Source organism: Aotus nancymaae, unplaced genomic scaffold (assembly GCF_030222135.1).
Source record: "Aotus nancymaae isolate 86718 unplaced genomic scaffold, 86718_ANA_hifiasm-v0.15.2.pri h1tg000108l, whole genome shotgun sequence".
NCBI lineage: Eukaryota > Metazoa > Chordata > Mammalia > Primates > Aotidae > Aotus > Aotus nancymaae.
In genome coordinates this window covers 42,962,902-42,976,542 of record NW_026988523.1, presented here as the reverse complement: position 1 = coordinate 42,976,542, position 13,641 = coordinate 42,962,902, and the positions used below count along the sequence as shown (strand labels likewise).

The window sequence follows — 13,641 nt, the reverse complement described above, 5'->3', positions numbered from 1 at the left end:
TTTGGTGAAAAGAGGACCGAAAAACACAGGTCCTCTACATGTTACCAGATAACTGTCCAAAAGGAGTTTCCAAAATGTTTTTGCTTAAAAAATGCCATTGGGCTGAGTAATCCCAGCACTTTAGGAGATTGAGGCGGGATGATCACTTGAGTCCATGAGTTTGAGACCAGCCTGGGCAACACAGAGAGACCCTGTCTCTACCAAAAAATATTTTTAAAAATTTAGCTGGGCATGGTGTTCTGTGCCTACAGACTACTTGAGAGGCTGAGGCAGGAGGATCACTGGAGCCCAGAAGTTGAGGTTACAGTGGACTATGATAGAGCTACTACATTCCAGCCTGGGCAACAGAGAAAGATCCTGTCTCTAAAAAAATTTAAAAGAAAATATTGACCAGGTGTGGTGGTGCACACCTGCAGTCCCAGCTACTGGGGAGATTGAGGCAGGAGGATTGAGCCCAGGAGTTCAAGGTTTCAGTGAGCCATGAACAAGCCTGGGTGGCAGAGAGAGACCTTGTCTCTTTAAAAATAAATAAATAGCCGGGCATGGTGGCTTACACTTGTAATCCAGCACTTTGGGAGGCTGAGGCGGCATGTGGGGTGTGGCGGTGATGGCTTGAGCCCAGGAGTTAGAGATCAGCCTTGGCGACATGGTGAAACCCCGTCTCTCTGAAAAGGACAAAAATTAGTCAAGCATGGTGGCATGCATCTGTGGTCTTAGCTACTTGAGAGGCTGATGCAGGATGGTTGAGGCTGGCATGATCATGACTGAGCCATGATCACACCACTACACTCTAGACTGGGCGACAGAGTGAGACTCTGTCTCAATAATAATAACTAAAATAAAATAATAAAATATTCCATTACTAAAAAATCAAACAACAACAGAAAGAATGTCAAAGTATGTCATTGGATAGCCATCAAATTTAATGGTATAAGCTGGGTACAGTCACTTACAGCTGTAATCTCAGCACTTTGGGAGGCCAAGGCAGGTGGATTGCTTGAGCTCAGGAGTTCAAGACCAGTCTGGGAAATAAAGTGAGACCCCGTCTCTATAAAAAATACAAAAATTAGCCAGGTGTGGTGGCATGTGCCTGTGGTCTCAGCTACTGGGGAGGATGAGGTGGGAGGATGGCTTGAGCCTGGGAGGAAGAGGTTGCAGTGAGCTGAGGTCATGCCACTGCACTTTGGCCTGGGCAACAGAGCCGGACTCTGCCTCAAAAAAAAAAAATTTTTTTTAAAGGTGTAGCCAAGGAGTATTTATGGGCATGTGACATGTCAGCACCAAGGAGGCCCCCCAGGAAAGATCTACATAGGATATATCATTATCTGTTGGCTTCTCATGGAACTTATGATTATTTTTTGGCATGACTGGTAGTAATAGCCATACGGTTTCAGGCAGCCATTAAAGCATAGTGAAACACCAAAGTAACCATTAAGAAGAAAAAGACACAGCATGCTTATAATATCTGAGTTTAAAAGTACCCTTTTCTTGGTGGTCTCTGGACTTCCTCTGACTTCCCTGAAGTTTCAGGAGAGAGAGGTAGCCAACCCTTAACATGGCATAAAAGAAAGCTCACTTGTGTAAGTTTGCTCAGTAACTGGAAAAAAGATGAATCTGCTTGGATTGATGGGCAAACAGATCCTGTTCTCAGGAAAGGAGGCAGAACTGACATTAGATACAGATCATATCCCTCTAGGTTATTCCTGTGTGTGCCAGTTCTAACCGTTTTTCTTGAGGGCCTTAGTATGGCACACTTGGTTAAGGTCACAGTGTAACATATTTGTTTTTCATTTTGTTTTCATTCACTCATTCCATGACATTTATTGAGCGCCTACTAAATGCACAGTGCCATGTGCATAGGCGTTTATTTAATTACATCTTGCATCATTTGGCAGATTGATTCCATAACCACAGATTAGTTGGCTGGGATTCTGATTCTAATTTTGCCCACAATTTGCCATGTGGCTGTGAGTTAGGCACCCAACCTCTGTGAGATACTTCAATTTCTTTCTCTGCATGGTGGAAATAAGAGTAACTAACAGCTGCTTAGAGATGTGTAGGAATGATTCATGTTCAAGTCAAGGTAATGCTTGTGAAGTTCAATGATTTCATCCTCAAAAATGCAACTTTGAGATTTATGGAAGTGAAGATTTTTTTTTATTATTATTTATGTTGCAATAGTTACAAGTTTCTCTGGCTATTTTCTTTATTTCTTTGTTACTGTTTTCTGATTTAATGACTGCTAGCTGGATTTCAGGGTTTCAATATCAAAGTCTTAACTTGGATTGATTGGGTCTTCTCTGAAAGATTTTTGGTGGCAATGTAGAGGTAAGAATTCATACATGCCCAAAAGGTGGATGAACACAAATTTGAGTAAGATTTTTAAGGAAACTGAATTTGAGTCTGAGCTTGAATTTGGCTTCTCAGCTTCAGTACTTGTTATGTATTATCAGGACCATTTTATTTTTATTTGTGTAGTAGTTAACTTGCTTTGTTCTAATAGCAAATGACTGCCTTTTAACCTCAGACATGACCCTTACCCATGTACTGTGCACTGGCAAGAAATACACTAATGTATTTACCATCAAACTGGCAAATATCACCACCAAAGATATCTATATCTTCATGATTTCAAAATAACAAGGTTTTTTTTTTTAAGTTACTAGGTGTGATAAATGTCTAACTCTCAACACCTCTGGATGCGGCAGGGCCGAGTCATGTCAGGAAAACCTTAGGTGACTGTGAGAGCAAGTCAGAGTAGGGAAGTCTTGAGGCTAATCTAGAAGTCAGTTACCTTGAGGTCACAAAGACCCAGGATCACAGGGGAAGAGACAGACTGTAAGCTTGAAGATGATAACCTGTGAAGGCCAGAAATCCTAAGCCACTTCAGCAATTTCTTTTCCTCACCCATGGGACTTTCTTTCTCCAAGCCTCAGCTATGGACAAGTGGTCAAATGCAAGGAATTACTGTGAGAAAGATAATTTTTATAATCGTTATATAGAAAGGTCAGTCTTTCACAAAACCTCTTGGCCCTCCAGCTGGGGCTTGTTGAGAATCATCTCTGAAAGTCATTTGATCTGCCTTGAAGATTGAGCTGGTCACGGTTGTGGCTGTGGCATTTACCAAGCTGAGGATTAAGCTTCCTCATTATGTCAGGGCTGAAGGGACATATTTATTCCTTTGTTTGGCTCATCCTGATAGTGAGTTGCCTGCACTGAGTGAGGGTCAGCCTTCTTTAGAGGTGAGCTAATGGGCTCTGTGGCAGCAAAGGACATTCTGGGGACTCACAGAGGACTGCAGAGAGGAAGGAGAGAGGAAGGAGGTACATTTGAAGCTTTGGCCAGGGAGGACTTTGTAGTTCACAATAAGTATTTTGAATGTTTTTCTTTTGTGATTTGGAACCCATTAGAGGGTTTAATTAGGTGAGCAATGTGAGACAGAGTGGGTAAATGTGGAAGAGAGACCAGTTTGGCAGATGTTGCACTAATATCTGGAGGGAATATAGCAGTTTGGATCAGATGCTAACAGTGGAGATGGTGAGAAACAGCTACATCTGGGATAGAGTTTGAAGTTCAAGTCAACCAGATTTACTGATGGATTAAATGTAGTGGGTGTGCGTGTTGGGGGAAGAGGACATTAAGAATGACTTTAAGGGTTTTGGTTTGAGTACTCATGGCATCTACTGATGAGGAAAGTGTTATAAGGAGCATGTTTGGAGAAGAGGGGAAGCCAAAAGGTTGGTTTGGGACCTCCTAAGTTGCAGAAGCTCATTTACATATTCAAGTAGAGATGTCAGGTGGGCAAGCAGATAAATGAGTCTATGGAGCAGAGGAGCATTTGGAGCTCTAGATATGAACATGGGAGGTATCAACACAGATGATTTAGGCCTATGGTACCAGGTGAGACTACTTTGACATGATTGCAACAAGAAGGGAAGAGGCTTGAGGAGTGAGGTTAGACGCCTGAAGCCTTTTAACCATTATGATTCAGGAAGAGGAGCAGGAGGTAGGAAAAGAGACTGAATGAGTCGTCTAGGAGGTAAGAAGCAAAGTGGAAAATGTGGGGTGGTAGAAACTAAGTGAAAAAATTTTTTCATAAAACATAATGTGGTGACCTATGTCCATTGTATTGATAGTAAAATAAAGTGAGGCTGGGAATTGACCGATGGATTTGAAACATGGAGGCCAATGGAGGTCTGTGAGGGTTAATTTTATGTGTCAACCTGACTGGCTTAAGGGCTACCCAGATGGCTGGTACAGCATTATTTCCAGAGGAGGCTGGAACCTGAAGCAGTGAACTGAGTAAGGAAGACCCGCCCTCACCCAGCGTGGGCGGGCACTGTACAATTGACTGAAGGCCCAGATAGAAGAAAAAGACAGAGGAAAGGCAAATTCTTTTCTGGAACTGGGACACACTTCTTCTCCTGCCCTCGCATATCAGAACTCCAGGTTCTTTGTCTGTTGGATTCTGGACTTGCACCAGTGGCCCTCCAGGTTCGCAGGCCTTCAGCCTTAGCGTGAGAGTCATACCATCGACTTCCCTGGTTCTGAGACCTCTGGATATGGACGGAGCCGTGATACCAGCTCACCTTTTCTCTGGATATGGACGGAGCCGTGATACCAGCTCACCTTTTCTCTGGATATGGACGGAGCCGTGATACCAGCTCACCTTTTCTCTGGATATGGACGGAGCCGTGATACCAGCTCACCTTTTCTCTGGATATGGACGGAGCCGTGATACCAGCTCATCTTTTTTCTGGCTTGCAGATGACCCATCATGGGACATCTCAGCTTTCTTAGTTGCATGAACCAATTCCCCTAATAAATCCCCTTTCATCTATTTCTATCGCTCTCTCTCCATATCCTATTAGTTTCTGTGGAGAACCCTGCCTAATACAGATTTTGGTATCAGGAGTGGTTCTAGGGGAATGGAATTTTAAGAACGAGTTTCCTTGATTGGTTTTGAGGTTTCTGGAATTGGCTCTCTAATCTGGTTAGACTTAAGAATTTTAAGGACTCTATTTCCAATAGTACAGAGACATTGATAGTTCATGGTGTGAACTGTTTGTACATAATCTGTAAACTGTTACTCAATCACTTATAAAAGGCAAGGAACTTACTGACCCTGTATATGATATTTCCAATCATTCATAGAAAACTAAGGAATATAATGATATTGGTTGGTTGCTCCTAATGTAGCAGGATAAAGTGATGAATGAGAAGAATGTACTCAGGGATTCAAATTCCTGGCTCCAGCTCCATGTAAATAACCTCTGAGACCTTCCCTGTGTGCCCTAAAGGAGAATCTTCCGTCCTGTAGCCACCGGGCTGAAATTGCTAAAAATGAAACCCAAGCCCTCATCATGTGATTGGTTGTTGAGTTACAACGAAGGGTGAATTCTCAGCCTTGAATGGTGTCTACCGGTAAAGTAAGAGCATTGGTTGGGAAAAAGTAAGATCCTGTAAATGGGATGACATGGGAAGACCCTAATAAAGCTGGAGATACTCACCTCTTAAATTCAGATGAAGCTGGGCATGGTGGCTCACGTCTGTAATCGTAACACTTTGGGAGGCTGGGGTGGGCCAATTGCTTGAGCCCAGGAGTTCAAGACCAGCCTGGGCAACATGGCAAAACCCCATTTCTATGAGAAATACAAAAATTTGCTAAGCATAGTGGTGTGTAGCTTGTAGTCCCTGAAACTCGGGAGGTTGAGGTGGGAGAATCACCTGAGCTTGGCAGGTTGAGGCTGCAGTGAGCCGAGATTGCGCCACATTTCAGCCTGGGTGACAGAGTGAGACCCTGTCTCAAAAACGAAAAAAAAAAAAAATTAGATAAGTCCTTTTTGCCAGAAAAGTGGCTTCCCTAACCACAATGGAATTGGCCCCTTCGGTGGTATTAGAAGGCCATGAGCTTTCCAACTCGTCTCCCTTGCTCCCCACGTCTCAGTCCATTCAGATGCCATAACAAAACACCATACGCAGGGCATATCAACAACAGTAATCTTACAGTTCTGGAGACAGGAAGTCTGGGATTAGGGTGGCGGCATTGGGTTCTGCTGAGGGCCTCCTTCCAGATGCAGACCGCTCACTTCTCATTGTGTTCTCACATGGTGGACCAGCTCTCCGGCCTCATCTTATAAGGGCACTAATCCCATTCTTGAGGGTGATGCCCTCATGACCTAATCACCTCCCAAAGGCCCCACTCTAAAACCATTGTATTGGGAACTAGTTTTCAACATGAGAAATTGGGTGGGAGGCACATTTAGTCCAAAACAACTCTTAAAGCCCTTTACACAGCTTCTCAGAACTCTGAACTTGAAGGAATACAGTCTAAAAAGCTTCAGCCTAAATAATCTTTTCTCTTAAAGTGGTACGAGTTTATAATAGTGCAACTGGATGGTCCTTAAATCTCTTCCCTGTTTAGAACACTGGCTGTGTCCGTGTATTCCAGCTCTGTGACAGCAGCCAAAGCGCAGTGGGGAAAATGAATGGAAATGTTTCCTCAGGCTCCTCTCTCCCCACTCCCCCCAGAAACGAAAGCCTAGGAAGTCATTTACAAAACAAGGCATCCTCAGGGAGATGGCCATCTTGTTAGCAGCTTAGGCTTGTCTGCATGAACATCTGTTTTAATAGCACATCTGTGTGGTTACAGTACTTAGTAGGATGACCTAGGTTTTGTCTTAAAGAATTTAATGGATTTTTCCTTTCTTGTTTTAAAGCCCTTTCCCTACACAACTAGTCAGTTGAAAGTGAAATCGTTCTGCTTGGTCCTGAAACAGGAGATCGATACTGTTGGGTGATGCACTGTGTGGAATCCCAGGTAGCAGCCATAGCTAACGAAGTGGCGGATAAGCGATTTCACTAGTGTCTGAGCTCTCATGCCAGGAAGAAGCATAGGAACGCTGCCCAAAGGGCCACTCTGCCAAAGTGGAGTAACAGGAGTGGCTCCTGGCTGAGACAGATGCCTGTGCAAAACCAGGTGTGGGGAAGGGCTGCACAGACAGTCTGGAAATGAGGAGAGCATTAGAGAGTCTGGGGTAGAGGATCACACAGTCCTGATGTCTGAGAACTGGAAGGGATATAAAGACAATGGCGCTCTCTCTCTCTCTCTCTATTTTTTTTTTAAGACAGAGTCTCACTCTGTCACCCATGCTGGAGTGCAGTGGGGCGATCTCGGCTCACTCCAACCTCCGCCTCTGAGTTCAAGTAATTCTCCTGCCTCAGCCTCCTGAGTAGCTGGGATTACAGGCGTGTGCCACCATACCTGGCTAATTTTTGTATTTTTAGTAGAGACAGGGTTTCACCGTGTTGGCCAGGCTGGTCTCAAACTCCTGACCTTGTGATCCTCCCACCTTGGCCTCCCAAAATGCTGGGATTACAGGTGTGAGCCATGGCACCTGGCAGACAATGGCTATATCTCTGTAATAGCAAACATTCCATTTGGCCATTTGTTCATTTATTTATTCAGTGAATATTATTGAGCACCTATTGTGTGTCAAACAATTTGTTATATACTGGAAAGACAAATATGACATAATACTTGCCCTGAAGAAGGAAATAGTCCAGTGGTTGAGATGAAAATAAAATTGAATTTAATAATTATAAAATACTGGGGCACATCCAAAGACAAAGATATCTACATAAGTTATTTATTATTCTATATTTTAATATTTTGGTCTCAAATTTTCTTAGATTAATTTTTTTAAAAAGAACTTGAAGAGTATCTCTTTGTCTCAGTAACAATTCTTTTTCATGCCCTTGGCATACAAGGGGTGCCACATAAGTGAATTGAAACTAGATAGCACTTTTTATTAAATTGTTTTCACATGAATTATTTCACAAGTTTCTCAGAATAACCCTTCAAAATACATAAGACTAAGTATTATTATCTTCACCTTCTAACTTGTGATACTAACACATGGGAAATGATGTTTATTAGCTAATTCACATTATGGCATCAATAACTAATAAGTGCATGGTGTGTAGCCAATCCAGAAATTTATGCATTTTAATACGGGTCAGTATCCTTACTCAGAGGGCTGATTCAGATCTGAATTTCAGATAAGCCGTCAATCACAAGCTAATATCTTGTGGGTGATGGAGGATTGCTTGGCATCCCTCAAATTATACATAAAGCCCAGTTGCCATAGACAATATAGTCATGTGTTGTATAATGATATTGCGGTAAACGACAAACTGCATATCAGACAGTAATCCTGTAAGATTATAATGGAACTAAAAATGTCCTGTAGCCTAATGACACCACAGTCATTGTAATGTCATAGCACAATGCATTACTCATATGTTTGTGGTGATGCTGGCATACACAAACCTACTGTACTGTCAGTCCTATAAAACAATAGTACATACAATTAAATAGTTCATAATACTTTTTTTTTTTTTTTTTGAGACAGGGTCTCACTCTATCACCCAGGCTGGAGTGCAGTGGTACAAACACGGCTCATTGCAGCCTTGACCTCCTGGTCTCCGGTGATCCTTCCATCTTAGCCTCCTGAGTAGCTGGAACTACAGGTGTGTGCCACCATGCCTGGTTAACTTTTTGCATTTTTTGTAGAGATGGGATAGGGCTTCTCCATGTTGCATAGTTTGGTCTTGAACTCCTGAGCTCAAGCGATCCTTCTGCCTTGGCCTCCCAAAGTGCTGGGATTACAGGCATGAGCCACTGGGCCCAGCCTAGTTCATAATACTTGATAATGATAATAAACAATGATGTTACTGGTTTATGTATTTACTATGCCATACTTTTAACTGTTATTTTAGAGTGTACTCCTTCTAGTTATGTGTGTGTGTGTGTGTGTGTGTGTGTGTGTGTGTCTATATATATATATTTATATTTTCCAAACTGGATTTTTTTTTAAGTTATGTATATTTTTAAAAGTTAACTGTAGGCTGGGTACTGGCTCATGCCTGTAATCCCAGCACTTTGAGAGGCCGAGGAGGGTGGATCATGAGGTTAGAAGTTCGAGACCAGCCTGACCAACATGATGAAACCCCGTCTCTACTAAAAATACAAATTTTTGCTAGGCATGGTAGTGGGCACCTGTACTCCCAGCTACTCAGGAGGCTGAGGCAGGAGAATCACTTGAACCTGGGAGGTGGAGGTTGCAGTGAGTCGATATCGCGTCATTGCACTCCAGCCTGGCGACAGAGTGAGACTAGGTCTCAAAAAATAAAAAAGTTAACTAAAAGAGTCTCAGACAGGTCCTTCAGGAGGTATTCCAGAAGTTGTCATAGGATAGGACAGCTCCATGTGTATTACTGTCATTGAAGACTTTTCATTGGGTCAAGATGTGGAGGTGGAAGAAAGCGATATTGATGATACCAACCCTGTTTAGATCCAGGTTAATACATGTGTTTGTGTCTTCATTTTTAGCAAAAAAGTTTATAAAGTTAAAAACAACAACTTTATTTTAAAATAGGAAAAATATTATAGAATAAGAATATAAAGAAAAAATATTTTTGTACACCTGTGCAATGTGTTTGTGTTTTAAGCTAAGTATTACTACAAGAGTCAAAATGTTAAAAAAATTAAAAAGCTTATAAAGTCAAAAATTTACAGTAAATTAAGATAAATTTATTATTAAGCAAAGTGTTTAAAAAATATATTTAGTGTAACCTATGTGTTCAATATTTATAAAGTCTACAGTAATGCACAGGACTGTCCTAGGCCTTCACATTCACTCACCACTCATTCACTCACCCAGAGCAATTTTCTGGCCTTCAAGCTCTTTTCATGGTAAGTGCCCTCTAAACTTGTACCATTTTTTCCTTTCCTTTTCTTTCTTTAAATTATACTTTAAGTTCTGGGACATATGTGCAGAATGTGCAGGTTTGTTACATAGCTATACATGTGCCATGGTGATTTGCTGCACCCATTAACTCGTCATTTACATTAGGAATTTCTCCTAATGCTATCCCTTCCCTATCCCCCAACCCCTAACAGGCCTTAGTGTGTGATGTTCCCATCCCGGTGTCCATATGTTCTCATTGTTCACCTCCCACTTATGAATGAGAACATGTGGTGTTTAGTTTTCTGTTCCTGTGTTAGTGTGCTGAGAATGATGGTTTCTAGCTTCATCCATATCCCTGCAAAAGGCATAAACTAATCCTTTTTTATGGCTACATAGTATTCCATGGTATATATGTGCCACATTTTCTTTATCCAGTCTATCACTGATGGGCATTTAAGTTGGTTTCAAGTATTTGCTATTGTGAATAGTGCAGCAGGAAACATACATGTGTGCATGTGTCTTTTTTTTTTTTTCTTTGAGACAGAGTTTTGCTCTTATCACCCAGGCTGGAGTGCAATGGCATGATCTGGGCTCACTACAACCTCTGCTTCCTGGGTTCAAGCAATTCTCTTGCTTTAGCATCTCGAATAGCTGGGATTATAGGTGCCCACCACTATTCCTGGCTAATTTTTTTTGTATTTTTAGTAGAGACTGGATTTTACCATGTTGGCCAGGCTGGTCTCAAACTCCTGGCCTCAGCTGATCCACCCACCTAGGCCTCCCAAAGTGCTGAGATTACAAGTGTGAGCCACCATGCCTGGCCCTGCATGTGTCTTTATAGTAGGGTAATTTATAATCCTTTGGGTATGTACCCAGTAATGGGATTGCTGGGTCAAATGGTATTTCTGGTTCTAGATCCTTGAGGAATTGCCACACTGTTTTCCACATGGTTGAACTAATTTACAGTCTTACCAATAGTGCAAAAGTATTTCTATTTCTGCACATCCTCTCCAGCATCTGTTGTTTCCTGACTTTTTAATGATTGCCATTCTAGCTGGCATGAGATAGTATCTCCTTATGGTTTTGATTTGCATTTTTCTAATGACCAGTGATGATGAGCTTTTTTCATGTTTGTTGGCCACATAAATGTCTTATTCTGAGAAGTGTCTGTTCATATCCTTTACCCACTTTTTGATGGGATTGTTTGTTTTTTTCTTGTAAATTTGTTTAAGTTCCTTATAGATTCTAGATATTAGCCTTTTGTCAGATGGACAGATTGCAAAAATTTTCTCCCATTCTGTAGCCTGTTCACTCTGATGATAGTTTTTTTTTGCTGTGCAGAAGCTCTTTAGTTTAATTAGATCCCATTTGTCAATTTTGGCTTTTGTTACCATTGCTTTTGGTATTTTAACCATGAAGTCTTTGCCCATTTCTATGTCCTGAATGACACTGCCTAGGTTTTCTTCTAGGGTTTTTATGGTTTTAGGTCTTACGTTTAAGTCTTTAATCCATCTCGTGTTAATTTTTGTATAAGGTGTAAGGAAGGGGTTCAGTTTCAGTTTTCTGCATAGTGCTAGCCAGTTTTCCCAACACCATTTATTAAATGGGGAATCCTTTCCCCGTTGCTTGTTTTTGTCAGGGTTGACAAAGATTAGATGGCTGTAGATGTGTGGCATTATTTCTGAGGCCTCTGTTGTGTTCCATTTGTCTATATCTATGTCTGTTTTGGTACCAGTTCCATGCTGTTTTGTTACTGCAGTCTTGTAGTATAGTTTGAAGTCAGGTAGTGTGGTTCCTCTAGTTTTGTTCTTTTTGCTTAGGATTGTTTTGGCTATATGGGCTTTTTTTTTGGTTCCATATGAAATTTAAAGTAGTTTTCTCTAATTCTGTGAAGAAAGTCAATGGTAGCTTGATGGGAACAGCATTGAATCTATGAATTACTTTGGGCAGTCTGGCCATTTTCACAATATTGTTTCTTCCTATCCGTGAGCATGGAATGTTTTTCCATTTGTTTGTGTCCTGTCTTATTTCTTTGAGCAGTGGTTTGTAGTTCTCCTTGAAGAGGTCCTTCACATCTCTTGTAAGTTGTATTCCTAGGTATTTTATTCTCTTTGTAGCAATTTTGAATGAGAGTTCACTCATGATTTAGCTCTCTGTTTGTCTATTATTCGTGTATAGGAATGCTTGTGATTTTTGCGCATTGATTTTGTATCCTGAGGCCTTGCTGAAGTTGCTTATCAGCTTAAGGAGATTTTGAGCTGAGCTGATGGGGTTTTCTAAATAAACAATCATGTCATCTGCAAGCAGAGACAATTTGACTTCCTCTTTTTCTATTTGAATACTCTTTATTTCTTTCTCTGCAAGCAGAGACAATTTGACTTCCTCTCTATTGCCCTGGCTAAAACTTTCAATACTATGTTGAATAGGTGAGAGAGGCCATCCTTGTCTTGTGCCAGTTTTAAAAGGAAATGCTTCCAGCTTTTGCTCATTCAGTATGATATTGGCTGTGGGTTTGTCATAAATAGCTCTTATTATTTTGGGATATGTTCCATCAGTACCTAGTTTGTTGAGAGTTTTTAGTATGAAGGGTTGTTGAATTTTATCAAAGACCTTTTTTGCATCTACTGAGATAATCAGGTGGTTTTTGTCGTTGGTTCTGTTTATGTGATGAATTATGTTTATTGGTTTGCATATGTTGAACCAGCCTTGCATCCCAGGAATGAAGCTGTAGGAGATTGGTCAGAATGGTGGGAGAAATTATAGGAAAGATGCAAACATTTTTGGAAGGTCAGAAGATTTTGCAAAAGCTTTGGGAAATTCAGATTATGGATGAAGGCAGCCTAATCCTCGTACCTTAAGCTCATAACAAAGAACAGATAACAAGGGAATGTAGAGGAGTTTAATCTAACTAGCTTGTTTACTCAAGTTGTCCTAAATATGATCTTTTTTTTAATGATTTTTTTTTTTTTTTTTTTTTTTTTTTGAGGTGGAGTTTCACTCTTCCCAGGCTGGAGTACAATGGTGTGACCTTGGCTTATCACAACCTCCACCTCCTGGGTCCAAGCGATTCTCCTGCCTCAGCCTCCTGAGTAGCTGGGGTTATAGGCATGCACTACCATGCCTGGCTAATTTTATATATTTGGTAGAGATGAGGTTTCTCCATGTTGATAAGGCTGGTCTCAAACTCCTAATTTCAGGTGATCTGCTGGCCTCGGCCTCTGAAAGTGCTGGAATTACAGGCATGAGTCACTGCACCTGGCCTTAAAAATGACCTTTGATCATTTGTATGCAGGACTGCTCTCTACTCAGGGGATCGGCAATGTTAATTACCCACAAATGGTGTTTGCTAGAGACTTTTGTCGTTAAATCTGCTCTAAAACAAATATGAGCATCTCTGGCATATCGAGGCTGCATAGCCGGACTGTCTCTTCAGGGTCCGTAAGCTGTGGGGTCCCCCAGCCTTGCTCTCACAGGCAAAACACCTGTGTCTGCAAACTCCTTTCATCTGTGGCTCAGCCAGTGTCTATGGGGCATGAAGCCAACTTGATCATGGTGGATAAGCTTTTGGATGTGCTGCTGGATTTAGTTTGCCAGTATTTTATTGAGGATTTTTGCATTGATGTTCATGCCCCTTGTTGTCTGTTTTGATCTTTTTTTGTTTAAAGTCTGTTTCTTAGAGACTAGGATTGCAACCCCTGCTTTTTAGTTGCTTTCCATTTTCTTGAGAAATATTCCTCCATCCCTTTATTTTGAGCCTATGTGTGTCTTTGTACATGAGGTGAGTCTCCTGAATACAGCACACCAATGGGTCTTGACTCCTTATCTAATTTGCCAGTCTGTGTCTTTTAATTGGGGCATTTTGCTCATTTACATTTAAGGTTAATATTGT

General features: G+C 41.3%; 1 pseudogene; it reads right to left on the bottom strand.

Moving 5' to 3' along the window:
• The window catches only part of LOC105728511 (bifunctional methylenetetrahydrofolate dehydrogenase/cyclohydrolase, mitochondrial-like), a 41,994-nt pseudogene that overhangs the window by 27,518 nt on the left and 835 nt on the right, over positions 1-13,641 (bottom strand).